This window comes from Lissotriton vulgaris, chromosome 5, assembly GCF_964263255.1.
Source record: "Lissotriton vulgaris chromosome 5, aLisVul1.2, whole genome shotgun sequence".
NCBI classification, from domain to species: Eukaryota; Metazoa; Chordata; class Amphibia; order Caudata; family Salamandridae; genus Lissotriton; species Lissotriton vulgaris.
In genome coordinates, this window is record NC_141693.1 from 210,886,375 (window position 1) to 210,912,018 (window position 25,644).

The following is a 25,644-nucleotide window of genomic DNA, read 5'->3' on the forward strand; positions in this document are numbered from 1 at the left end:
CAAACAGTCACCAAGCAGTGTGTCGCTTTGTAACCCCATCCAAGCAGTGGCGCAGCCACTGTGTCATGGGCCCTAGTGCAAGAAAGGAAATTGGCCCTCTGGCAACTGCTTGAACTGTGAAATACAGCAACAATTAGGGTTCATTATGCCCAGGGTTCCAAGCCAGATGCCACTGCATGTGCTGCACCAATGGAAGCTGCGCTCCTGCACCCAAGACTCCATCAACCTCATACTCCAGCGTTTTATCCCAGTGTTTTATACCCACAGATGGGCGTACGGTATTTATTTACTCATTTGTAACGCATGGTGTACATCTTTTGCGCCTTTGCCAGGCTTGCAACGGAACTTTCGCAATAGCGATGCGATTTTAACCTAGGCAGAGGGGAGGCACTATGGGCCCGATGTAGGTCACCAAATACTGGTCGGTAACGGCCGAATTCGGCCGTTACCGACCGGTATTTGCTGATTGAGATGTAGGGGGCTACTTTACCGATTAGGTAAATTTACCGATTCTGGAAAATACCGAATCGGTAATTTTACCGATTTGGAAAATTCCTGATGTAGGTAGCACTGTTTCCAGTGCTACAGGCCTTTCAGATTCGGTATTTTACCACCCAATCCAATTGGGTGGTAAAATACCGAATCCAGGTGTGCATGCACATGTGTGCATGCACACCTATGCCATGTGACAGAGACATGCCCTTAGGGCATGTCTGTGTGCCACATGGCACACATGCCTGTATTTGGGGTGCTAGAGGGTGTCAAAGTGACACCCCCTGCACCCTTGCTGGAATCGGTATTTACCGATTCTGTAAATACCGATTCGGTAATGCACATTGATTCCTATGGGCTTCAATGCCCATTGGAATCAATGGGCATTACCGAATCGGTATTTACAGAATCGGTAAATACCGAATCTTAACGATTCGGTATTTACCGATTCTTATTACCTACACCCCCCCCCTCAATTTTACCACTTCTTAAATACCGATTCGGTATCATTCGGTATTTAAGAAGTGGTAAAATAAAATTACCTACATCGGGCCCTATATATTTTAAGGTATGGCCCGAAAAGGTACTAGTCCAAGATAACTATACAGCACCAAAATTAAAATATGAAGTGCTCTATGTCCTTAATGTACGAGTGATCCTAGGCAGAGATCGAGATCGAGCGCTGACATCGCGGCTGGTGGCTGAGGCGGGGAACGAAAGCGGAGGAAGAAGCACGACGAGAGGAGGACACTGCGGGGACCCGCGGGTGAGATCCATAGCGGGGAATTGAACTTTATCACAATTAAGACAATCGAGGCAGCATTCGAAGCGGCGCGCCTGACCTTAAAATGGCGGCCGCTTGAGACAATTAGTCCATCATCAACTGCCGGTGAACAATACACAAGTGGGAGGCAGGAAAAGGAAATGAGGACAAAATAATGCTAAACAGTGAGAAAGGAGCCTATAGCAGACCCCAATCCCAAGAAAGGGAAAATGGACTAACAGAATGAATGAATGGAAAGAGAGAAAGTCATCTGTCCTGAGTAGAAATTCCTAAATGGCGGACATCTTGTAATATCCATATGAATGGAAAGAGAGAAAGTCCTCTATCATTAGTAGACATACCAAAACGGCGGACATCTTGTAATATCCAGATTTTAAACCAAAAGAGCACAACAAGGGCCAGCATAAAGACTGTTATCTGAAACCGCAACAAGTAAGTTCCCAAGAAATCTATGGGAAGAGAAACTGATATCTATTACTTTCATAGTAGGAGATTATTTAAAGAGAAACTTGGACATATCACTACAATAGAAGAAAATTACTTAAAGATGCATAGCTCTAGGCATACAAACTTTTAACTCTAGGAACAACTAAGAGACAAAAAGAGAAGAGACATCATAAGGACCTATAACGTGAAGCAAACATGGGCGAAAGATACCCAGAGGCGGATGGCTTAAATGCTTAGGTCATAAAATATCTATCTAAGTTATCCAAAAATGGAGCCAAAAAGTTTAAACACAATACCTTGAGGAAAAATGCAGACACACTGTTTTCCGACCCTTACTTTAATTCAGATAAAGGCACTATAACTAATGACCTGATATTCTATACCAATAAAACGACTAACTGGCGCAATGCCTTCACAAGAATGCTCAACATAAAAGATATGAAGAACACCCACATGGCACAAAAATAATGACCTCACCATCAAGAAGATGCAGAGCAGAACTATGCATCACCATATATAAAACTGGTATAGTATTGATACAGGCAGCGAACAGTGAACTAATGAAGTTCGACAAGGTATTCCCTACTATAAAAGGATCACTAGAGGGCTTAAGACACCAACTACACCTGACCCCACCAGAACTCGCTCCTGAGAATACAACTAGCAAAGACATCAATCGAACTGGAGACAGTCTGGAGCCAGCTACTAAATCCGGAAAGAAAAATGAAATAGAAGTGTCTATATCGGAAAATGAGACAGAACGGATAGAGGGGTCCACGAGTCATGTGAATATAGAACAAGGCCAGCCCCAAAAGGAGAATACCACTAGCAGAGACGTCAATCGAACTGGAGGCAGCCGGGAGCCAGCTACTAAATCCGGAAAGAAAACCGAAATAGAAGTGACTATATCGGATAAGGAGACAGAAGGGATAGAGAGGTCTATGAGTCATGTGAATATAGAACAAGACCAACTCCAAAAGTAAAAGGACGTCACCGCTGCTAAACGCCGAGCCTTCCCAAGCAGAACGTACAGGGGCGCCGAATGAATCACTCAAGGTAAATCAAGAAACCGATAAGATAGGAAACATCAACTGTTCGTTACCTACCTCGAATACTGTATTAATGCCAAGTAAAACTCCACCCACAAAAACACTCCTATCCTTACAAAACTTAGATAACTCTCAAAACAGTTCAAAAAGAAACAGAATCGACAACCGAACAGATGGTAAAAAGAATATGTCTGACACAAAAAAAAGATCAAAAACAGAGAAGAGCAATATACAACCACCGAACACACCGGCTAATCATCCCTAAGAATCCACCCAGGAATCAGAAGGTTATTAAAGATCTTCAGAAACTAGTCTGCAGCTTGACACAAGTCACAAAGAGTACCATGCAAGCGATTGAAGAAATACGAGAAGTGACAGCAAGCACCCATTCCAAGATCACGAATATACAAAATCTCGTACACTCCTTACACAGAAAGAGCAATGAGATGGACCTGTCCCTAGCGAATAGGACCAACCGACCAAATAGGACGAAAGCCTTGTCGAAGGAGGAAGCCCTTGCCTTACTCCGAACTTATGAAGCACCAGACCGGGAGAAAGAGGACAACATCAAAACAGTTCCGATTGACTTTAATAGAACATCAAGAAAGAAGGATAGGAAACGCAATCATAACAATTTACAACAAGTCCAGTTTAATTCTGAATACGAAAATTTGAATAGTAATAACCCTGGGAAACAACTGACTTGCCTCCTACTCAACTGCCGATCTGCTACCAAACATGCATCAGACATAGCAGGCCTCATCATTGACAAGGAAATTGATCTAGCAATCCTCACAGAAACGTGGCTATCGGAAGCATCATCTCCAACCATGGATCTCTTAGTACCACCTCAATATAACATTGTGAGACTAGATAGACCAAAAAAGTCAGGAGGAGGAATTGCCTGCATTCACCGAGCAGATATAGAGGTCAGCCAAATTCAAGCCGACCCTGTAGAATCCTGCGAATACTTAGGTGTCAATATAAGATCAGCAACCAACCAAAGATGCAATATACACGCGTTTTACCACCCACCAGGAGAGAATGCAAAGTTCATAGAGCAGCTAATGGAGATCATCACAACCAACTCAAACATAGATGCCAATAACATATTCTTAGGAGATTTTAACTTACATTGGGATGACTGCAACGACAAACTAGTTAACACGCTTAAGGATTTCCTTGCTGAGCTAAACCTCAACCAAGCATGCACGGAACCCACACACACTAAAGGAGCAACATTGGATTGGATTATATCAGGCAACAAAAACACATCAATCCTCTCAATAGACCCATGCGACTGGTCGGATCACTATGCAATAACATTCTCGATACCGATATTGAAAAAAGGCAAGACCGTTCAACCTGACAATTGCAAAAAATGGGTCAGAGACACAAGAGAGGCTAATATTGAGCTACTAATAGAAACCTGTGAGAGAGACTTAAAGACACCTAGCAACTTGCAGAATGCAAATGAGCTGACAGAACACTATCTAACTTCAGTCGGAAATATCGTCTACAACACCCTGCCATTAAAACTAAAAAGAATCACGGAGAAGATGAAAAATCCTTGGTTTGATGGATCACTGAACGAAGACAGGTGCAAACTGAGAATGGCCGAAAGAAAATGGAGACAACACCCATCATCCCCTGAGCTGAAAGCCCTTAGAAAAATGAGAAGCCAATATAACAAGAAGATCATCAATTCCAAAAAGGAATTTATAAGATCGGAATTGGACAATGCAAAAACAGACCACGAAAACTCTTTGAAATCCTGAAGCAACAATCAAACAAACTAGCCAAAACAGCTCATGAAAACTCAAAAATGACTAAGCAGCGAGGAATTCTCAACATTCTTCACGAAGAAGGCCAAATCGCTGGAAACAGAACTCTTAAGCACCGCAACTAAACTCCCCAACCAACTAATGGCTACGGGCGATTCCAACCCGACTTCAGGGTGTAGCAAGACAAAAAACAAGGCAAACTGGGACACATTTGAATTATATGATCAGGTCACGATCAACAAAAACGCTATCCAAAATGAAACCCAACAACCACTACCAAGATCCCCTACCAGCGAAATGCGTAAGAGGAATCAGCCATATTGTGGTACCAATCTGGACCAAAATAATAAACGCATCATTATCACAAGGGATCCTCCCAGACTGCCTAAAAACAGGTCAAGTGGTTCCTCTGATCAAAAAACCGACTGCGGATATTACTGACCCGAATAACTTTCGGCCAGTGACCAACATCCCTTTATTGGCCAAATTAATTGAGAAATGCGTGCAGGGCCTACTGAGCCAGCACATCTCTAAGTTCTCCCTACTAGATGAATGCCAATCAGGATTCAGATCAGGGCATAGCACGGAAACAGCGATCCTCCATATTGTGGATGACGCGCTACAGGCGCGTGATCGTAATCAAGCATGCTTACTAATTCTCCTGGACCTGTCATCGGCATTCGACACAGTTAACCACGAAGCATTACTGGCCAGGCTAAAGGACAGAATGGGACTGTCTGGAAATGTGCTGAAATGGTTCGACTCTTTCCTACGAAACAGAACACAACGTTTACTGGTCAACCAATCAATATCACCACCTTGCCCCAACTCGATTGGAGTCCCACAAGGATCAACATTATCCCCTGATTTGTTTAACCTGTATGTCGAACCTCTTACAGCAATTCTCAGAAACTCAAAGATATCCTACCATATGTATGCGGATGACACGCAGATATATATAAAGATAGCTTCCCTTAAAGACATTGAGCGAATGAATGAAACGTTAAAAATGACAATGGAATGGTTAACTACTAATCACTTGAAGCTAAATGCTCAGAAAACTGAGTTCTTACTAATTTCTCCACCAAGGAGCGTTACGGAAATAAAAGAGTGGACCAAGTTGGTGACGGCGCTCAACTGCACCCCGACGCTTGTCAACTCAGCCAAGTCGCTGGGAATTACTTTGGATGAGAACCTTGACATGAAAGCTCACATTAATTCAATGGCTAAAAGCGCGCGCTTCCACCTGAACTACGCAAGAAAACTGAAACCATTTATCTCGGAATCTGATCTGAAACTGGCAACCCAATCCTTAGTCATCTCGAGAATTGAATATGGTTGCACTACCTTAGCGGGTTTACCAAAAACATCCACAGCGCCACTAAAAGCTTGCCTCAACGCTGCGGCGAGACTCATCTCTGGATCAAGGAAGTTTGACCACATATCTCCACACTTGAAAGCACTAAACTGGCTACCCTATGAGGCCAGCATTCAACTAAAGATCGCATGTATCACCCATAGAGCGCTTCACCACAATACTCCTGGATACCTATCCAAGAAAATTGAGTTGTCAGGAGGAAACAGACCAGCCAGGAGTGCCAAGGAGTTGGTGCTGCGACCAGCCATCTTCAGAAAGAAAAAAACTTATGACAGAGCGTTCTCTGGAGCGGCCCCTAGAATCTGGAACTCACTCCCCCCAAGCATTAGGAAGACTCCTAACACCTCAACATTTAAGCGGGAAGCGAAGAGCTTCTTAATGAGTAAATACTTTACATAGAGAATCTCATGGACCACTATGGGATACAATTCTGTACTCAAACTAAACACTTACGTCATCAGAAAGAGAATGATGGACGTGAACTAGATGAAAGAGAAACGATGAGGCGAAACTGACGACATCTCTTGTGATTAACCTGAACACCAACTGCTACCTCATGTTTAAAGTGAACTTATACCATTATCTCTTCCTGAAACCATATAACCTACTACCCCTATGTACGACGAAAATGACTATGTTAATATCTCATGCTTTATAGTACTATATAATGTAAAAGACTAACTTGAATGGAAGGTGGGTATTTATGCATTCAGCAAAGCCTTATAATTATCTACCTCATACCTATATGTTATTTAATGGTTATCATCTTATTATTATGCTTATCTTACCTCTATGTATAGCGCTCTGATGCCCACGGGTCTTGTTCGCGCTATACAAAACTTTTCAATAAATAAATAAATAATAAATAAATGAAAGGCAGGGCTGCGCACCCATCCTTTTTAGCGCCTTGTTCTAGTGTCCAGCATAGTGCCATAGGAAAGTGTAGGGGACTGTTGCACAAGCCACCAGGCTTTGCTTCTACTCGAAGTCGGATCACATCGCCTCAGTGGTTCCCTGTGACTCCCCAAATCATGTTCCTACTACTTTGCATGAGTTTCAAAACTGAGTGCTTAGTTGCCAGGGCATTACAAACAATTATATTATGTGTGACCCTGCGGTGAGTACACAGGCCCAAATCACTCTTTAGCTACTGGGAATGAAGACCAACCCCAAGGTTACTGAGCATCCTGTAAATTGCTCCTCCTACAGGCGCCTGCGGTTCCAGACGTAGATATTACATCTACTCTAGGAATTCGAAACTACCAGCAAGTGAGGCCTCCAGAGACCCTAAGCAACGACCTTAAACCAACCCTACAAGCACCTTACACTAACTGCTAAACACACTTGACACCAGTTACCGGGTGGCAACTTCCCAGAGATTGCAGCTAACCAGTGAACCACGATACCGCACCTGTAGCCTGCATCATAGGAGAGATGCAGAAACAATGTAATCCATTAATGACAGGCAACATTAGGGAGAAAGGAAAAAAGATGCAAAAAGTAGCATTTCAAAGAATAACGAAATGCGATAATAATCGCATGTTTCCAAATTTATATAAAAAACAATTCATGTGACAATCTAATGATCTTAGCTTCCTGATCGATTTCAAAGGATCCCAGAGCCTCTCTCTTCTCTTTGTAAGGGTTGTTCAAAAAAACCAAGGAGCCGTTGTTTTCGCAATGACGGATCTCTAGCGCCATCTCGTGGCACATCTTTGGAGTCCACCTCCTCGTACGGAGAAAATGAGCACTTTTCAGTTCGGTTTAAAAATAAATGAATGTATGTCCTTTGTTAGAAAAACAACTTCTGCCATGGAAACAAGTTAAGAAGCTATGACGGGAGGATTCACTCTTTAATGAGCCCTAGAAGCCAAGTTTCTATGGACTGGACGATTTCTTCACGAACATTAATTTCTACAGACGTTGAGTGTTACGTTTAGGTGAAATAGAACTATTTTCAGATGTGCTTTGAAAATAAATGTGCTTGGTTGTTTGGAGTAAATGAGGGACACTTGAAGAGTTACTGAACCCGGCCCAGAAGCCACCATAAACTAAGGAGGGAACAATGGGTTGGGGCGGGGCAGTTATCGTAACACACACGGCACATGTAATTAGTCGTAGCACTATGAAACTCACGTTCGGTTACTTATCTGCAGATCACTCCCTAACCCTCTAAACTATTGACATGCTACTTTTGTGTTTGCAGCGAAGAGAGCAATGCCCGCTTTTCATCTTTACAGGGATGATAAAATGAGTATCCTTTAACCCTGGGCGGAGTTCGCAGAGTAGCGCTAAGTGAAACTCCGCGAAGTGGTAAAAAAACTCTGCCGTACTATGCTTAGCTCCGCGAGCGGCGTAGTGCGGGAAAAAAAATGCTGTTCGCAGTAATTTGCAGGGCCGGGTGCTTGCCCGCACTGTACAATCATTGCGAATGGCACAATGCACAGCGCAAGCGAGCGCTGCTTTCCTTTCTGCCGCTCAAGTAGATTTTTACTTGAGCGAAAGCTTTCTCAACGTGAGCGGTCGCAAGCATACGCGACCACTAGCAATGAGAAACTTGACCCTCCCCCGGCGCTGAGAAATCTCGCCAGGAGGTTTATTTTCCACGCTCGCCAACTTGATGTTGACTATCGCGAACGAGCAAAAGTCTCGCAGGGAGGTGGATTTCCTTGCTCGCCAAATTAACGTAGGTGAACGCGAATGAGGAAAAAAACCTCTGCTCTGCTGCGCGAAGCAGAGTTTTTTGGAACTCCGCAAGGTCTGCGTAAGGCGGAGTGCGGAAAACTCTGCAAACTTGCGGGCGGAGCAGAGTTCACTGCCCAGGGTTAGTATCCTTAAGAAGAATAACAATACTTAACACTGTGAGAAAAATCAGCTGTCCAGTTATTCGTGTTGATTGGAAGGGCCTTTTCAGTAACTGTGGATCCTCCAGATTCTACAGAACACCCTTTAGTTCCCCCATGTTTTCAGGAGGGCTTCTATCTGTTTTTTTTTTCAATAACACGCACCATCAGGAACCGGCGTCTCTGCTCTTCACCGATGTAGAAGGAATGACGTTCTGCTCAACAGAGCCAACCGCTTTCGCCTCGGTCCTGCACATACTATGATGTAAACATAAGCGTGAGGAATGCAGGTAGAAGGAGACGCATGGCATAGCCCCAGACCACCCCGGCCACCCCCCTGTAAACCCTTGGCTCGCTAGGGCAGAGTCTAACCGGCCCTGTAGGATACCGGGGGAAGGAAAAGGGGAGGGTCCTAGATCCCACAGGTCTGCTAGAGCAGGACCATCAACCAGGGACCCATGTACCCGCTACAGCAGGAACCACTTACCTGAACGGGCATCTGGAGAGTAATCTTGCGCAGAACAAAAAAAACAGGCTGATGGGTTGGGCCGGCCCGCCTCTTATAGAGGTCAGGGGTGTAAGGGGTCGGCCATATTGGGAAGGGATGAAAGGCATGGGAGGCTGACTTTTGCTTTGGAGGGTTCTGGTGTGGAGCTGAAGCTCACTTTGTTAGTCATGTGGCGAGGAAGACTATACTCGGAGTAATGAAGATTACCTGTAAGTAACCAGGGCATTTACCACCCTGCACAATAGGCATTTGCGCTGCCTCTTACAGTTGGATTAGGAGTCCATTTCTTACTTGGCTAACGAGCATAGAGGTTACATGTTGACAGCTATACAAAAATGGATCATTTTTAATAAATGAAGTCGAGGTCGGTACAGGCCTGATCCAAAAGGTAGGAAGACCGTGAGAAAAAGGGTCTTAGGCTAAACCTCAACACAATCCACACCTACAATCTTATCTAAAGGCCAGCTTGGTGCAAAAATAGTTTTGAACAATGACCACAAAATGTTGCTCTGAGCTAATTAATGGCTTAGTCATCAATCTACAGAAGCGCACAACTTTTATAGACTGGCCTTTTCCCCCGGAGGAAAATGCCAACCTGGGAAGAGCATGGGCGCTGTCCAATTCATGCAAGCATTTGGAGAGGATGAACAATATAGAGAAAGTTTCAAACAGAAACATGTAACATAACAACAAAAAAGTATTCCCTGGAGCACCTGGCAGAAAACCGTGAAAGTGGGGTCAGTAGAGAAGGTCTGAGCATTACCACATCCCCTTACTGCAAATACATCCTTAAAAACAGCAATGTTGAAGAGTGATCAGCTGGTTCCAAAGGAGGTTAATGAGCATCTTCAAACCCAAAGCCCGCTGTCACTAGTATTCAATATGGAAATACAAACCAGTTTAAAACATTTAATAAATACATTAACAGGTACACCATTTTTTTCAAATTAGTTTAGTAAGAATAAGGGGCTTGCCACCAACTATCGGTCTCCCCACAGCCTGGTGGGGGCCTGATAAAATTGCCTGCCAGTCCTTTGGCATTACTCAACACCACCAAAACTCTCACTGACTAGGCTTGCTAGTAACTGCAATGAGGATAGACACTTTATTCGAAAACGGAACTTTATTTGTCAACAGACATTTTGTCACAACTTTTCAGACCTTCAATGCTAGATGAGAACAACAGAGTGCTACTAACCATCTTTTAAAACAAGCATTTACAATGCAATAGGTTTAGCAGCATTAAAGTTTGAGTTATTGGCATCGTGTATGACAATGCAGTGCATAAAATTTTTTAGCAAACTTTGAATTGGTGAGCAGTGAGGGTGTGTGCAAGAGTATGCTGTTTTTGAAAGCAGTGTGGTAGAGAGTGCAGGAATTTTGGGTGACCTGAGCAATGTGGATGATGCACCTCACGCATGGGGCTGCCGCACTTATTATTCACACAGCTCTGATGGTGCACTTCACGCACAGGCTCACAGCTGTTATTATTCACACAGCTCTGATGATGCACCTTACGCACGGGCCCACAGTTGTTATTCACAAAGCTCTGATGATGCAACTCACGCACGGGGCTGACGCAGTTATTATTTACACAGCTTTGATGATGCACCTAAGGCACGGGCTCACAGCTGTTATTATTCACACAGCTCTGATGATGCACCGTAGGCACGTGCTCACAGCTGTTATTATTCACACAGCTCTGATGCACCTCACGCACGGGGCTGACGCAGTTATCACACAGTTCTGATGCACCTTAGGCACGGGCTCACAGCTGTTATTATTCAAACAGCTCTGATGATGCACCTCCGGCACGGGCTCACAGCTATTATTCACACAGCTCTGATGATGCACCTCACGCACGGAGCTGACGCAGTTATTATTCACACAGCTCTGATGATGCACCTTAGGCACGGGCTCACAGCTGTTATTATTCACACAACTCTGATGATGCACCTCACGCTCAAGGCTGACGCAGTTATTATTAACACAGCTATGATGCACCTTTGGCACGGGCTCACAGCTATTATTCACACAGCACTGATGATGCACCTCACGCATGGTGCTGACGCAGTTATCATTCACAGAGCTCTGATGATGCACCTTAGGCACGGGCTCACAGCTGTTATTATTCACACAGCTCTGATGATGCACCTCACGCACGCGGCTGACGCAGGTATTATTTACACAGCTCTGATGCACCTTAGGCACGGGCTCACAGCTGCTATTATTCACACAGCTCTGATGATGCACCTCACGCACGCGGCTGACGCAGTTATTATTTACACAGCTCTGATGCACCTTAGGTACGGGCTCACAGCTGTTATTCTTCACACAGCTCTGATGATGCACCTTAGGCACGGGCTCACAGCTGTTACGGTGCTTCCTTCTTTTTACTGGGGGCAACCTGGCTGGATAAATGCAGTGAAGTTTCTCAATTTAAAGACTTTGCTGCCTCAGCTGCATGTTTAAGTCTAAGCTCGGAACTAAGCTCGGGAGAGGATCCATGCAGTACAGGCCGGACCCCGCTTCACTCTCACGGGCTCTCTGTTGCCCCGCAGCAGGAGCCCCCGGGAAGCATCACATGGGTCGTGAGGAGAGTTCAGCCCACAACGTACAAAGTATTCAGCAGTTGGAAAAAGATGTCCCCCTATCAGGCTGTTCTGGGGCCAAACCAGTAATAACGAGCAACACCTTCGGGTAAAGTTCACGCTATACAAATTTGCATTACTTAAAGAACAATAACAATAAAAACACGAACGCTATTGTAAAAAAAAGGTAAAACCCATACCAGATATGCGACCCCAGGGCGAGAGAGAGGAATGAGCGGAAGAAGGAATAGACGTGTGCGTGCACTGCCGAAACCTGCCGTGGGGCGGGACTTCTGTTTCTGCTGTAAGCCCGCGCCCACGGAGTGCCCGGCCAGAGGAGCATTGGTGACGCGGGGCTCCCATGCCCGAGGGAGAGCCCCGCGGTGGCGGCTGAAGTCCGGAGTCAGGTGAGTGGGGCTTAGTTGAAGTGGGGGGTGGCAGCGGGGGAGGGGGGTGGCTCTGTGCGCTGGTGTGTGTGTGTGCGCGCGTGTGTGTGCGCGCGCGCTCTTGTGTGTGTGCGGCGGGGGTGTGTGTGTCTCTGGGCGCTCGTGTGTATGCGTGCGTGTATGTGCGCTAGTGTGTGTGCGTATGTGTATGGGCCATATGTATCAAGCAAATTCGCATTTGCAAACGCCGAAATTCACCGAATTTCGGCCTTAGCGAATGCGAATAGGCCGAACGGCATGTATGAAAGCAAAAGCCATGGAACATAGGGAATCGCTGTAGAATGCGAAAAGAGCCATTCTGCGAAAAAATAGCGATATTGAATTTTTGCGATTTTCCTGTTAGCGAAAATCGCAAAATGAAAATCGCTATGTAGGAATTCGCATAGAAATCGCAGAATGGCAATTTTCGCAATATACAGAATCGCAATGATATGTATGAAAAAATCGCAATTAGCTATTTTCGCTAATTTGCAAAATACAGAATCGCAATTACCACCAAGTAGGAGCAGGTGGTAACCAGGTGCAAACTATTTAATCAGCAACAGAATTCAAACAACTGTTTACCACAATGGCGGGGCTTTACATCATAGCAAGGAGGATGCGTCTGAGAGCCGCTGCACAGAGGAGGCTGCGGCAGGAGAGGGTATTCCGTTTGCGCATCAGCATCTCCCAGCGCCTTGAGGAGGACCTCTACACCTATTACAGGCTTGATGAAGACAGCATAAATGATTTAATAGCAGAACTCAGACCCTACCTTGAACACCCCACCCACAGGACAAATGCCATTCCCACTGAAATACAGGTCCTGTGTTCACTACACCTCTTGGCCTCTGGAAGTTTCCAAGGGGTGATAGCGTCAGCAGGAGGGGTGTCACAAAGTTCTCTTCGGCGATTCGTCCATGCCTTCCTAGATGCCATGGTTCGGAGGATGCACCATCACATTTACTTCCCCAGCATACCTCAGGCAATTGCACAGACAAAGCAGGACTTCTATCAAATATTGCATTTCCCACACGTGATAGGATGTATTGATGGCACACATGTTGCAATATCCCCCCTCAAACAATGAATACATCTTTAGAAATCGGAAATGCTACCACTCACTGAACATTCAGGTGGTGTGTGATGCCAAACACATCATAACTGACATTGTAGCAAAGTACCCTGGCAGAACACATGATGCTTTCATCTTCAGGCGCAGTGGGATATATCGTAGACTCTCAAGAGGGGAGTTTGGCGAGGGATACCTACTCGGTAAATACCTTCAGACATAGAGGTCATTAGCAATGTTCCCTCTAATTTTTTTCCTCTGTGTGCGGCAGTGTAGGGTCTCTGTGCGATGCAGCCATGGCTATGTGCGCTAGGACCCAGACCGTGAATGTGTGCAGCACCAAATATCACTCCAAACTTTTGCTTAATAGAAATCTGAAAGGATGGTGCATTTCCACATTGATAGTTTTTGTGGGAGGTCTTTCACGACGCGTGACCCCTAGTCGAATGCCATCACCTTGTTAGGCTCGTAGATGTGAACTGGGGAAGAGTTCCTTTGTTCAGGGAGACTAAAGACATTGCCATACATATGGTCTGTGGTCCAACATTTTAAAATGTAAAGGTAGCTGGTTGCTACTCCTTTTGTTTCCACGCTTGCAACCGTGCCTGGTCGCTTCTCATGCACTAGCAATCAATGTGACTCTTTCGGCAGATTGACAGTTCATAATCTGGACTAAATATTCTGATTGAAAACGGTCTTCCTGCCCAGTCTTGTGGAACCTGCAGTTTTGTAAAGAGCTTTCCCAATTTTCCCTCGTGTAAAGAACTGCAGTAATCAAAATGAGTGCAAATAGCACTTTACCTCTGAACATGTAAATCGCTTTCAGATAGGAACTGGAACATCTCGCAAAGATATTTTTGGATGAAACTTCCTGACAAATCCCTGTCTTGGCTCGAGCATCAAAATCAAGGCAGTGAACAAGAATTGTTCCTAGGCCTCCTACAGTTTTGACACAGTATGATGTGAAATCAGAGTGCTCTGGTGAGTCAGTCTGATCTGTAGTAAAACTCACTCTTCGCGCAGTCTGACTATGCATAGCCATCTTAAAACGGTAATAGTGTTCATTTAGTGCAGTGCAGAAAACTGTGGTAGTAACGGCAGATTGTCTTTGCTGTGAGTTTACCAACTGGTTCTCTTAATTTTTCAAAAAGTAAAAATGTGTTTGTTGCTGGGAGCCAAAGCACGAAACAAAACTATGGCTACGCTCTGTTTACCTGTTTGAACTTTAACTTTCACACTGTAGGCCCCTCTCTGTTTTGGGAGCAGAGAGCAGTGTGTGTCAAGAAAAGGCAGGCTGAATGTGATTTTTTAGTTTTTTATTTATTTTTTATTTATAAAGTTTTATATAGCGCGAACCTGATCCCGAAGGATATCAGAGCGCTTTACAATTTGAGGCAAAGGCAACAAATCAGAACATTAGTCTAACATGGGGAATCTAATGGGCATCGAATCAACTAATACAAACATAACTGCTCAACTTGATAGATTTTATTAAAGTGACTAAAGTGACTAAACTACTTAGTGAAGTAGTGTGGCTCACTGGTTAGAGGCGGCAGACCCGAGAGCAGAGGACGGCCCGGGACCAGGGTTCGATTCCCGGCGCGGCAGGTTTCTGGACCAGGGTCAGCGGACTCGATAATTCTCTCGCCTCGGTGCCCACTCTGATCAGCGATCACACTCGGCAACTCTGGGCATTAGCTTGTCTCATCTTCACTAACGGCCCCACCAGACCGCCGGGGATGCCTGGTCTCACCCTGGAGATACCCATTAAGGGACCATCTCTCAGGGAAGCCAGGAAGGGTTTCGCAGCGGTCGAAGCGCCTTGGGACCCTACGGGTATGTAGTGCGCTATATAAATGCCTATACATTTACATTTACACTAAATAATGGGCTGACTGTAAAGCAGACCCTGAATGCTGCTTAGGATGGAAAAGCAGCAGTCTATATCTGGCTAAATAGAATTCAGCAAAGCTTGTCCTGATCGGTCCCATTAGCTTTCATATCAGACAGCAGGAACGTTAAGTAAAGTCAGATGCCAGATACTGCTATCTTTGGAAAAATACACTAATGTATTTAGAAGTACGGCAGAAAAGCTTTCACTTTGAAAAATTCTATGTAAAGTCGAGAAAATGCCAAAGTAGCTTATTTATTAGATGATTCGGGGAAATGGACCCCTCATTTACCGAGGACAATATATGGAACACTTCTATGCACAAAAAACTGACGATAATTTGTCCTTCAAATTGCGTATTCACGAGTCTAACCAGATGTGCACAGATAACAGGCCAGTTTATCCACTTGTCAAACCGGTGCCTTAAATCTGAAAATCATTCCCGTTAGGATTTTCTTTGTGCGCCTCTGCTCGCGCCTTTGGTAGACCTAATTTAATCCTATGGAAGAGAAGTTATGCCCATGGCGATGTGATTGAATAGATAAATTCTCTTAAACGTGATCATTCACCTGATTTCATTAAATTAATGTTTATTTAGAATTTACGGGTATTTCCCATACTACAGTCACTGAGCAAAGGTCAGCCAACAACACGTGCAGCACAGAAAAGCCCACTCGTGCTCAACTGAGGAATACTTGTATGTGAGGTCCAAGGTTTGTGCATCATTACACCAGCAGGAAATTAAGAGACATTCAAAGGACATCCCCCCCTTTCCGATGCAATGTTAGTTGTTTTAACCCTTTCTCGTAAAGGGAGTTGTGTGTCAATGCTGATGGCATTCACACAGCAAAGTGGGATAGCAATATATTTCTATGATTTCGATCATGCAGATTTTTAAAGCAGTGAGTCACCCAGGATCTACTGGGAATGCTTTATTGCGAAGAATGTGTCTGCCTGTGCATCTTTAGATTGTTATTTTGTCGTGTTATACAGCCATATGTTTTTGTTGGAGTTGATGATGCCGAACTTTTCTTACTGTATGTAAGAAGGGTTTTTACTTTTTCTGTCCGTGTGAGCTGCAGTGGTTTATGTAAGACTATAATATCAGGAAACGTTTCTATAGTTTTGAACTGTGAAATGTGTTCTATAGTGTCTGATCTTCATTAGCCATTCCGAGCGTGAGTTGACAGTGTTGCATTTCTGCAGCTACTGTTTGTTATCGAAGATAGTTAGTCTCTCCCTTACAGGAGAGCTGGAGAAAGGAGACACAAAGGATCACAAGTTGCCCGCAATTATGCACATTAGGGAAAAGCAAACGCTCAAACACGACGCGTACTTTAACGCACGCTGTGTTTAACACTATGCGTTCCTTTTCTTACAGTGCACAGCTGCAGGGCTGATTGTGGTCCATTGAATTAGTATTTGCGTTAATTGCAGCGCTCGTGTGCGCTGCAATTAACGCGAATACTAATTCAAAGGGCCACAATCAGCCCCCCAGCTGTGCACTGTAAGAATCTCGTGCCGCTCGCATTTTAAAAGTGGCGGCACGAACGGTGTCACGGGAGTGCACGTTAATGACAGCACACTGCGCGCTTAGGGTGACTTCTGTGCGCGCGCCCACGCGCGCAGCTTCTTGGGAACAGTGATCATTAGTACCAACTACCATGTGCATGTCACAGGCTAACAAATTTTTGTCTAACCCACAGGTGACAGTGCTCATACTGTACGTGATTTCATCTTGACTCCCTACCTCAATCCCAACAATGCAAGTGAACGCAGATACAACAGGGCACACATTGCTACCAGAGGCACCATCGAACGGACATTTGGTATCCTGAAAAGCAGATTCCGATGCCTCCATAAGAGTGGAGGTGCACTCCAATACAGCCCCAATACGTGTTGTAAAATAGTGGTGGCTTGTGCCATGCTCCATAACATTGCCACAAGAAAAGGGACACCAGTGGAACTGAGTGACTCTGGATCCTCTGATGTAGAGGGGCCAGGACCTGGACGTATGGTAGCTGGTAGAGCTGTTGCAGCAGCTGGGCGACAGAGGCGTGATGAGATTATGCGCAACTATTTTTAGGTAAGAAAAAGACAACACAATGCCAAGTAATGTAAGTGTAAAAATTAGCTTTTAATCCTTAATAGCAGGATATGTATGACCTGAAAACATACAGTAGTGTACAAGAAATCTTTTGCACATGTTAAATTCACAGTGCCCTCAAAAAAATTGAATGAAGCACGAGTCAAATGCTGCACAGCCTATTGTTCATTTGTAGGTGCAGCCCTAGTGGTCCTGGCACTATGGCGTCTCTCTAGGGTTGGCGGTGGGGTGGTGCTGCTCCGAACAGACTGGTTGTCTTCCTCACTGGGAGTCAGCACTCCCGGCCCTGTTGCGCGTATTTGGCGCAACTCATCTACAGCAGTGGTCACCTGCAAAAGTGCGTTAGCAATGTCTTGTGCAGCATGAGTAAATTGGCGCTGCATCTCAATGCTGCGCCTGGTCTGGATGCTAGACATAGCCGCCAAGCGGTTGATGGCCCGGGTGTACTTGTCTTGGCGTTGACTACCTCTGCGCATTTGATCACATACGGCCTGTCGGCCATCCTGCAGGTCCTTCCTGAGTCCACGGAAGCCCTCCCTCATCTCCCTTTGTAAGAGTTTCATATTTTTTGCCTGCTGGCGCTGCACCTGCAACATGTTCAGTTCCAGTCCTGCATACACAGATTCATCGCCTCGCCCTTCAAATAGGTTGGCTGCGCGTCGTCTGCGCCTGGCTGCACTACTTGGGATGTGCTGGTCTGTTGCAGGCCCCTCTTGCTCTGGCTGTGTGTCCACATTGGTTTCATTGTCACCAATTACATCTGCCTCATCCTGGATTGGCGCCAGAGGCCTGACAATCTGTCTCCTCCTATGTCTGCGGGTGGTCACTGGGCTGTCATCCCCATCTGTGTCGACATCTTGGCAGGCATCTCCTGACTCGTGACTCTCAGCCAGTGTCCCACTGCCTGAGGGCTGTGTTGTAGATGGTGCTGTGAATAGAACAGCACACATTAATTTACTTCACTAACTTGCACTGTGTTAATACATTTTCACAAATATTTCTTTTACATTGGGCTCTTGTTTCACTGTCAAGACCAGCAGATTATGTGGTAGACTATTTTTGCTGCAATTTGTACACTTTGAATTACATGTGACTACATCTCCCATAATGCATTGCTATGGCTGCCTGTGTGCCTGCTCTGGACTACCTATCTTGTTTCCCGCCTCTGGCTCACTGCTGGGGGGTGTTAGGGGGTGTGAGGGTTGTGAGGGCATGATTCTTACCTTTTCCTGCTGCTGGCTGGTCAGAGCTGTCAAAATCAGCCACTCCTCCCCCACTCTCTGGTTGCAGGGTCCCCTCAACCAGTTCCTCCAGGGGTGTAGAATCAGGAACAGATGAGGTCCCACTACCTGTTAACCTGGACTGTTCCAACCTGGAAGCTAGTTTCTCCTTAGAGCGCAGGCGGTACCATCGCTTTCGGAGGTCCTCTACACTCCGGGGTGTCACACCCACAGCATTGACCTTGTGCTGGATTTCTTCCCAGATCCTCCTTTTGCAGCTCTCTGGCACCTCCCTGGATTTCCTTCCAAAAAGTAGTTCATGGTTTAACACCATTTCATGTATCCGAGCCTCCAATTCTGCCTCTGAAAACTTTTGTTTTCCCTTCCTGGAGCTCTCAGTCTCCTGCTGCTGGGAATCCTGCTTGGGCGTGGCTCCACTCTCAGCCATGTTTCTCCAAGTGCACACTGCTCAGTTCCAAACACTCCTTCACTCTGACTCAGATTCAGGAAGTCAGGTGCAGCATGGGAAGTCACTCACTTCCTGGTTGTGATGTCATCATGCTGCACCAGAGTTCCTGATTGGATCATTAGCGAAAATCGCTAAATTGCGATATTTTTCCCGCGATTTGCGATTTTTCGCTATTATTGCGATTTATAGGTGCGATTTCTAAAATTGTGCGATTCCTACTGGTTCAGGAATCGCATTTGGGGAAATCGCAAATAATTAGCGATTTTTAAGGAATCGCTATTTATTTGCGATTTCTTTCATACATACCGATTTGCAATTCTGAATGTGCGATTCGGTAAGAATCGCATTTTCAGAATCTCAATTCGGAACTTTCATACATATGCCCCTATGTCTCTGCGTGTGTGCAAAGATAATGAAAGCTGGCAACACTGTCGCTCTAACCGCGCACTCCCAGAGCCATCTGGATAGAAGTAAAAACGAAACGTAAAACAAAGTGAAAGCACTGTCTCTCTAAGCACGCATTGGAAGGGAACCATAAGCTGCTCAATGGAACGCGCGTTCGCGTGCACGTGGCCTGCTCAATTCCCACTCTTTCACATGCGCGTGGCTAGTCTTGTCTCCTGGAAAGCAGAGTCGCTAACAATAGGTCTCTGGCGAGACCGCGCTTCGCTCGGTTAATGCCACGAGACCTAAAAAGGATATGCCTGAAGTCCTAGAATATAGCTAGCTCAAAAAAACAAAACATGAAAGCGGGAGAGAGATTTTTCCCTATAGTGAAGTAGGAGGTTGCTGTGAAAAGGAGTTCTTCTGGTAGATAATTATGTGTGGACAGATGAGGATTTGAGCTGAAATGATTTTCATGTTTTAAATGCTTTTAATGGTAGAGCAGAACTTAAATACCCAGTGAGCCTTGGAGAAGTAACCAATATGTTACTCATTGACTTTGCTGCCTATGTCCCATTTTACAATTTAGCAAAATCTCTTCTAGAAATTTGGAAAGAGGTGTTTTCTACCAAATTGTAGACTTGTACTAAAAACAAAATACTTACCTGTGCACTGTGGTTCTCCAGTAGTGATATATTTCATGGATTCACATTCCTGAACCTGAGTAGTGAGCAGTATTAACCAATAGAGGTGGGAACAAACAATCACTCTGAATACAGAATAAAATAAGAACTTTCTTCAACGTTCAAGATGCAATGTATTATAAAAGAAAATAACGTTTTACCTTATTTAAAAAGGCAATGTAGAACCACTTGGCCAACTGCGGAATCAGCTCTCAAGGATGAATCCAAACAATAATGCTTGGTAATGGTATTAACATTGGACCAAGTTGCTCTGCAAATGTCGGGCAAAGAAACTCCAGCAAACAGGTCTGTACAAGTCACTATTCTCCTCGTTGAATATGCTTTCAACTTTGCACTTAATGGTCTTCCCGCCTTAATGTGACAATCGGTAATGGCTGCAGAAACCCAGCGAACTATACTGCTCCTTTAGAGAGCATATCCTTTCCTGGGCGGGACAAATGCTATCAATAGTTGGTCAGATTTCCTAAACGTCTTTGTTCTTTCAATATAGAATTTCAGACATCTCTTAACATCCAAAGAATGTAAAGATTTTTCAGCAGTCTTAGAAGGGTTAGTGAAAAACGTTGTTAGGATAATTGGTTCATTCAAATGAAAGGAATTGGGTACCTTAGAATGAATCTTGTTACTGCAAAAGTTTGAATATCGCTGATTCTTCTAGCTTAAGTGAAAGCCAGGAGAAGGGCTACCCGATTTTTGGATAGGTTTAAAAGGACTTCTCATCAGTTGTGACAGAACTGTGTTCAATTGCCAAGTCACAGCTGCTGCTTTTAACCGAGGAAAAACTATGAATAGACCCTCCATAAATTCCTTGACCAGTCTGTTAAACCAGAGAGAGATATCATCCCTTGCTCTACAAAACCTTTAGATTGCCGCCAAGTGGACTTTAAATTAATTGTGGTCTAGGCCCGCTCATGCAAAGTGGAGCAACTAAGGTAGAATCTGTTCTGTAGAAGTGAAAGGGTGTAGATTTTTACTTCCATGCCAGCAACATAATCTCTTTCATTTCACTTTGTGCAAGATTTCCCTGTAGAATCTGCCCTGGATTTCTCTGAAATTTCTTTGCATTCTTGAGGAATCCTCAAAAAGTATAATGCATAGTTGTGAGGAGCCAGGCTCATAAATTAAGCGACTATCTTCGGATGCATAATTGGGCCCCGGGTTCATCAAGAGGAGATTTGGTGTCAGCTTGAGAGGAACATGTGGACATTTTGATAGGGGAAGAGCGATGTCAACCAATACTGCCTTGGCGACGCCAGATTGATTAGTATTAAAAGACACTGCTCCGGTTATATTTTTCTAAGGATCCTGGGAATCAGAGGAAATGGAAGACAGGTACAAGCAAACAATGTTCAAGCTATCAGAAATATGTTCCCCCATGAACGTCTGTGAAGAAACCCGCTTGTAAACATTTGGGATTTTTTGATTCTGGACAGTTGTAAAGAAATCTATTCTGAATCTCCCTAGTGTCGGAAGATTTGCTATAATTGTAGTTGATTTAGTTCCCATCCCTGGTACTATTTCGTAGTTCTGCTAAGTGATTCTGTGCATTTGTTTTCTACTCCCAGACATGTTCCACTCAGAGTTGTATTGCGAAGCAGAAACCATTTCCAAATGTTTTAGGCTTGCATCGATAGTATTTTTAATTTTGTTTCTCCTTGCTTGTTTAGATTGTTTAGATTAAAACGTGTAGTGGTATTGTCTGTATGTACCAAAACTTTTGAATTGTTTAATCTGGGTAGAAAGGACTGAAGACCTAAATATACTGCTTCACCTGTGGAGGGCTGAAATGCATTTTTTGCTTCTTGAAGCGTTTGCTTGCCATGAACCTCTAGATCTTGTAGGTGTGCCCCAATCCTTGTAAGGAAGCATCTCTTGTCAAAGTGAGGATGAGTGGGAATGAACGACAGGCCAGGAAAAATGCTTTCCTCTTTCTCCTACCATGTCATTGCTAACTTCACGCTTGAAATGATGTGGATCATGTCCTCGAAGGTTCCTTGAACTTGAACCCAGTGTGTGTCTAATTGCTCCTGCAGCAGATGTAGCCAACAATTTGGAATCAATAGAATGTAAGAAGACATCATTCAGAGAATTGTATTGTATATCCTAACAGCAGTGAACTTTCTCTTTGACAGGGAGGACACCAATTTTATTATAAGTTCAACCCTTTTCTTTGTGCCATTGGCTGTGCAAGTTATGTTCAAAACAGCTACCGAATCAATAGAATGCAAGAAGACATCATTCAGAGAATTGTATTGTATATCCTAACAGCAGTGAACTATCTCTTTGACAGGGAGGACACCAATTTTATTATAAGTTCAACCCTTTTCTTTGTGCCATTGGCTGTGCAAGTTGTTGTGTTCAAAACAGCTACCTGGAAAGTCGACAATCTGGACAACATTAGGGAAGACTTTTCCTTGTCTAACTTGAGACCTAGATTCTTGAACAATGGAAGACAGGCCATCTTAGATATTCGTGCAGAGCGGAACGACTGACCTTTGATAAAATATCTGTCTAAGTGCAGGAATACTCCTCAAGAAAACCGCCACCAGTACCACAAGCTTTGTAAAACTTCTGGGAGTCAAAAGGAATAACTTTGAATTGGTATTGACAATTTGCCGCTTCAAACCTCAAATTTTTTCAATGTTTTACATGAATGGGAATGTGGAAGTACGCATCCAGGTGATCTAGTGAGGTCATATAATCCCCCAAGTTCTGTACCTGCAAAATCTCTTGTAAAGAAATTTTTCTGAATGGCTTTTATGAAGTTGTTCAGATATCTTAAATTCATAACTTGCCTCCATTTTCTGTATTTGTTTGTGATTTGAGAGAAGTTCGAATAGAATCCTTTGTTAAGTACAAATGGGACTTCCTCTATTATTTAAATAATAAGTAAGAAATCAAATTTCCTTGTTTAACAGGTCTAGATGTTGATGTGGACTTTTGTGAGGAGGATTTCGGGGAGGCTTTTGAATGAATTCCAGGGTGTGACCCTGTTGGATTATATTTAACGCTCACTTGTCTGAAGAGAAATCCTTCAATGATTTTAGTAACTGAATAAGTTGCAATGCTGCTGCCGAATGATTGAGGTGACTAATGCCTGAAAATTCCCACTAGAGTCTAAATGCTTTGTTACATTTTCATCCCGCTCTAGGTCTTCTACAAGTAGGCTGTTTTATACAAGCTGCCACCCAAGCTGAACGAAATTACTGCTGTGAGGTGTACTGCTGACGCAATCCCTGGTATAATTGAGGATAGTGTTCATATCTGTATGATTGGTAAGACCCTCTAGACAGAATGTGGCCTCTTCCGCCACAAAAAGGCTGAAAGCGGCGTTGCTGCAAAATTTCTGACGAATGAGCTATATCAGTGTCAACATTTATAGAATCGAGGACGTCGTCGACATGCTTGCGAAAGAGGTTCTCTACATCAAAGCAAAAATGTCTAACACCATTGCTTGAACTTCGGGATCAAAGGAAGTGGCGTTCAACCATCCTTGTCAGAGCAAGACTGCTGCGCCAGCCATTTGTCTGAAGGCTGTTGAAGCTATATCCAGGCTGCACCAATCAGGCTTGATGAAGCCCTTTTGCACACTTGTGGGATCTCTTTAGCTTCTTGCCTCTTAGCCTCTGGCATACATTCTAGGATAGCTGTCAAGTCAGACCATATCTGCAGGCACACGTTCCTAAAATAGCTAAAGAATTGGATGCCCTTATGGTTGTTGTTGCCATTGCACAGAACCTTTTCCCCCATGTTATCCAACATCTGTCTTCTTTGTCCGGTGTTGCCAAATATGGGGTCAAAGGATTTCTGGATCTCTGCTGTGCTGCCTGCACCTCAACTGAATCCGAGCATGGATGCCCAGTCAAACATTTAGGCGAACTCTCAGATGTGCTATATTTTTTATGAAGCAGAGGGATGACTCCAGCCACTGATGCAGGGTCCCTAATGAGCTTTAGTCCTTCTTCCCAAATGTGATCCACAATGGGAATTGACTTTACTGATTTCCGTGCTGATTCTTTACAATTGAACAGAAAACAATCAGTTTGCTTTCCTGATTTAGGCACATCGAATCGTTTGGAGGCTCGCCCCAGGACTTCATGAAAACTCCAATATCTTCTGGGGGAATGCTAGTAGGTGGAGCGTAGGAGAGGCAGATAATGGGGCTAAATAATCATCCCACTCCTGTCCTGACACAGACTGATCTTGCAGAACCTCACGTTCTTCAGTTGTTCATCCGTGCACTCTCAATGCAGTCATCATGTATTGTGATCGGAGGTAACACACTTAGATTTGTAGTGTCTGCAGGGCTGATGGGTTTTTCTCTAGCTGAGACAGCGATGAAAGATGTGAACCCTCCCCATGCATTGGAGTAGCCTGTTGACTCTGTTCAGTCGATACATTAGCCTCCAGGAATCTCTGACAGAAATTGTACAAAACGTGGAAGATCTGTCACTATAGTTATAGGCACTCTAACTGTGTCTTCCTGCAAATGTTGTTCCTCATACAGCTCTTCATATGGATACTGATCTTGAAAGAATTAGAACACTGAGAAGTTTATTGGGACCTTTCAAGAAAAGAGAAACCCTTTCAAAGTAGGGTGGTGCCTCCTTATTTGGTTAATCAACATCCAGTTCCTGGCACTTAAGATTAAGGCCCCCATTAGGATGGCGGGCGGATTATGCCCGCCCGCCATCCTCACGGTACCAGGGACCGCCCGCCATAAGGGCTGGGGTCCCGTGCCTGGCACTCAGCACCGTCCGCCACAATTGCAGGAAGGCATGCAGTGCACTTCCATGCACAGCATGGCAGGCACCGCGTGAATTCCCCACCCCCCCCGGAGTCCATGGAGACCTGCATCGGGCCCCCAATGCAGACTACCCATGCCTTTCCGTGGCGGCATTGCCTCCACAGAAAGGCATTTAAAAAGTCCCATCCTAATATGGCTGGCGGTGTCCGATAGACACCGCCACCATAGAAACCCTTGGACGGACAAGTAGACAGGAAATCACAAAAAAATATATGAGCTGCGGGTGCTCTGGGGTCACAGCCAATTAGAAATGCTGCCAGAAAGCCTTTGGACGCCTTAGATTGGCTGGAAGCCCATGACTGGGCTCTAACTAGCACGTGATTGGTTGCAGGAATCTTGAGCTAAGGTTCAGTGTTCTAAGACGGATTCAACACTGGTGCAGGCCACCTGCTCTTGGAACGCAGCTGCCGAACGTTCAAGGGCAGGCCCCGAGGCAGGAAACACTTTCTGCTGCCAGGTGGCCTGGTGATCTCTCGGCTGCTGTTTGCTGCATGCTCGATCTTCCTGTCCAGTGGGATCGGTCGAAGGCAGGCCACATATCTTTGGTGCGCTCCTGCGCACTTCCTGGAATCAGGAGCGGGAAATCGGCGTCTCTGACACACTGTATGCATCCCCCAACAGGCGAGTCAGTCAAGTAATGGGTTTTGCGGCCGTCCGAGTCTGAAGAAAAGTATGTTAATTGTAATTCT

General features: G+C 44.7%; 1 protein-coding gene and 1 pseudogene across 2 annotated transcripts in view; one reads left to right on the forward strand and one right to left on the reverse strand.

The window, feature by feature from the left end:
* Nucleotides 1-25,644, reverse strand: part of EXD3 (exonuclease 3'-5' domain containing 3) — a 2,419,489-nt gene that overhangs the window by 2,018,701 nt on the left and 375,144 nt on the right. The gene's annotated exons all lie outside the window — the stretch shown is intronic.
* Nucleotides 16,357-16,530, forward strand: LOC147710513 (small nucleolar RNA U3; annotated as a pseudogene).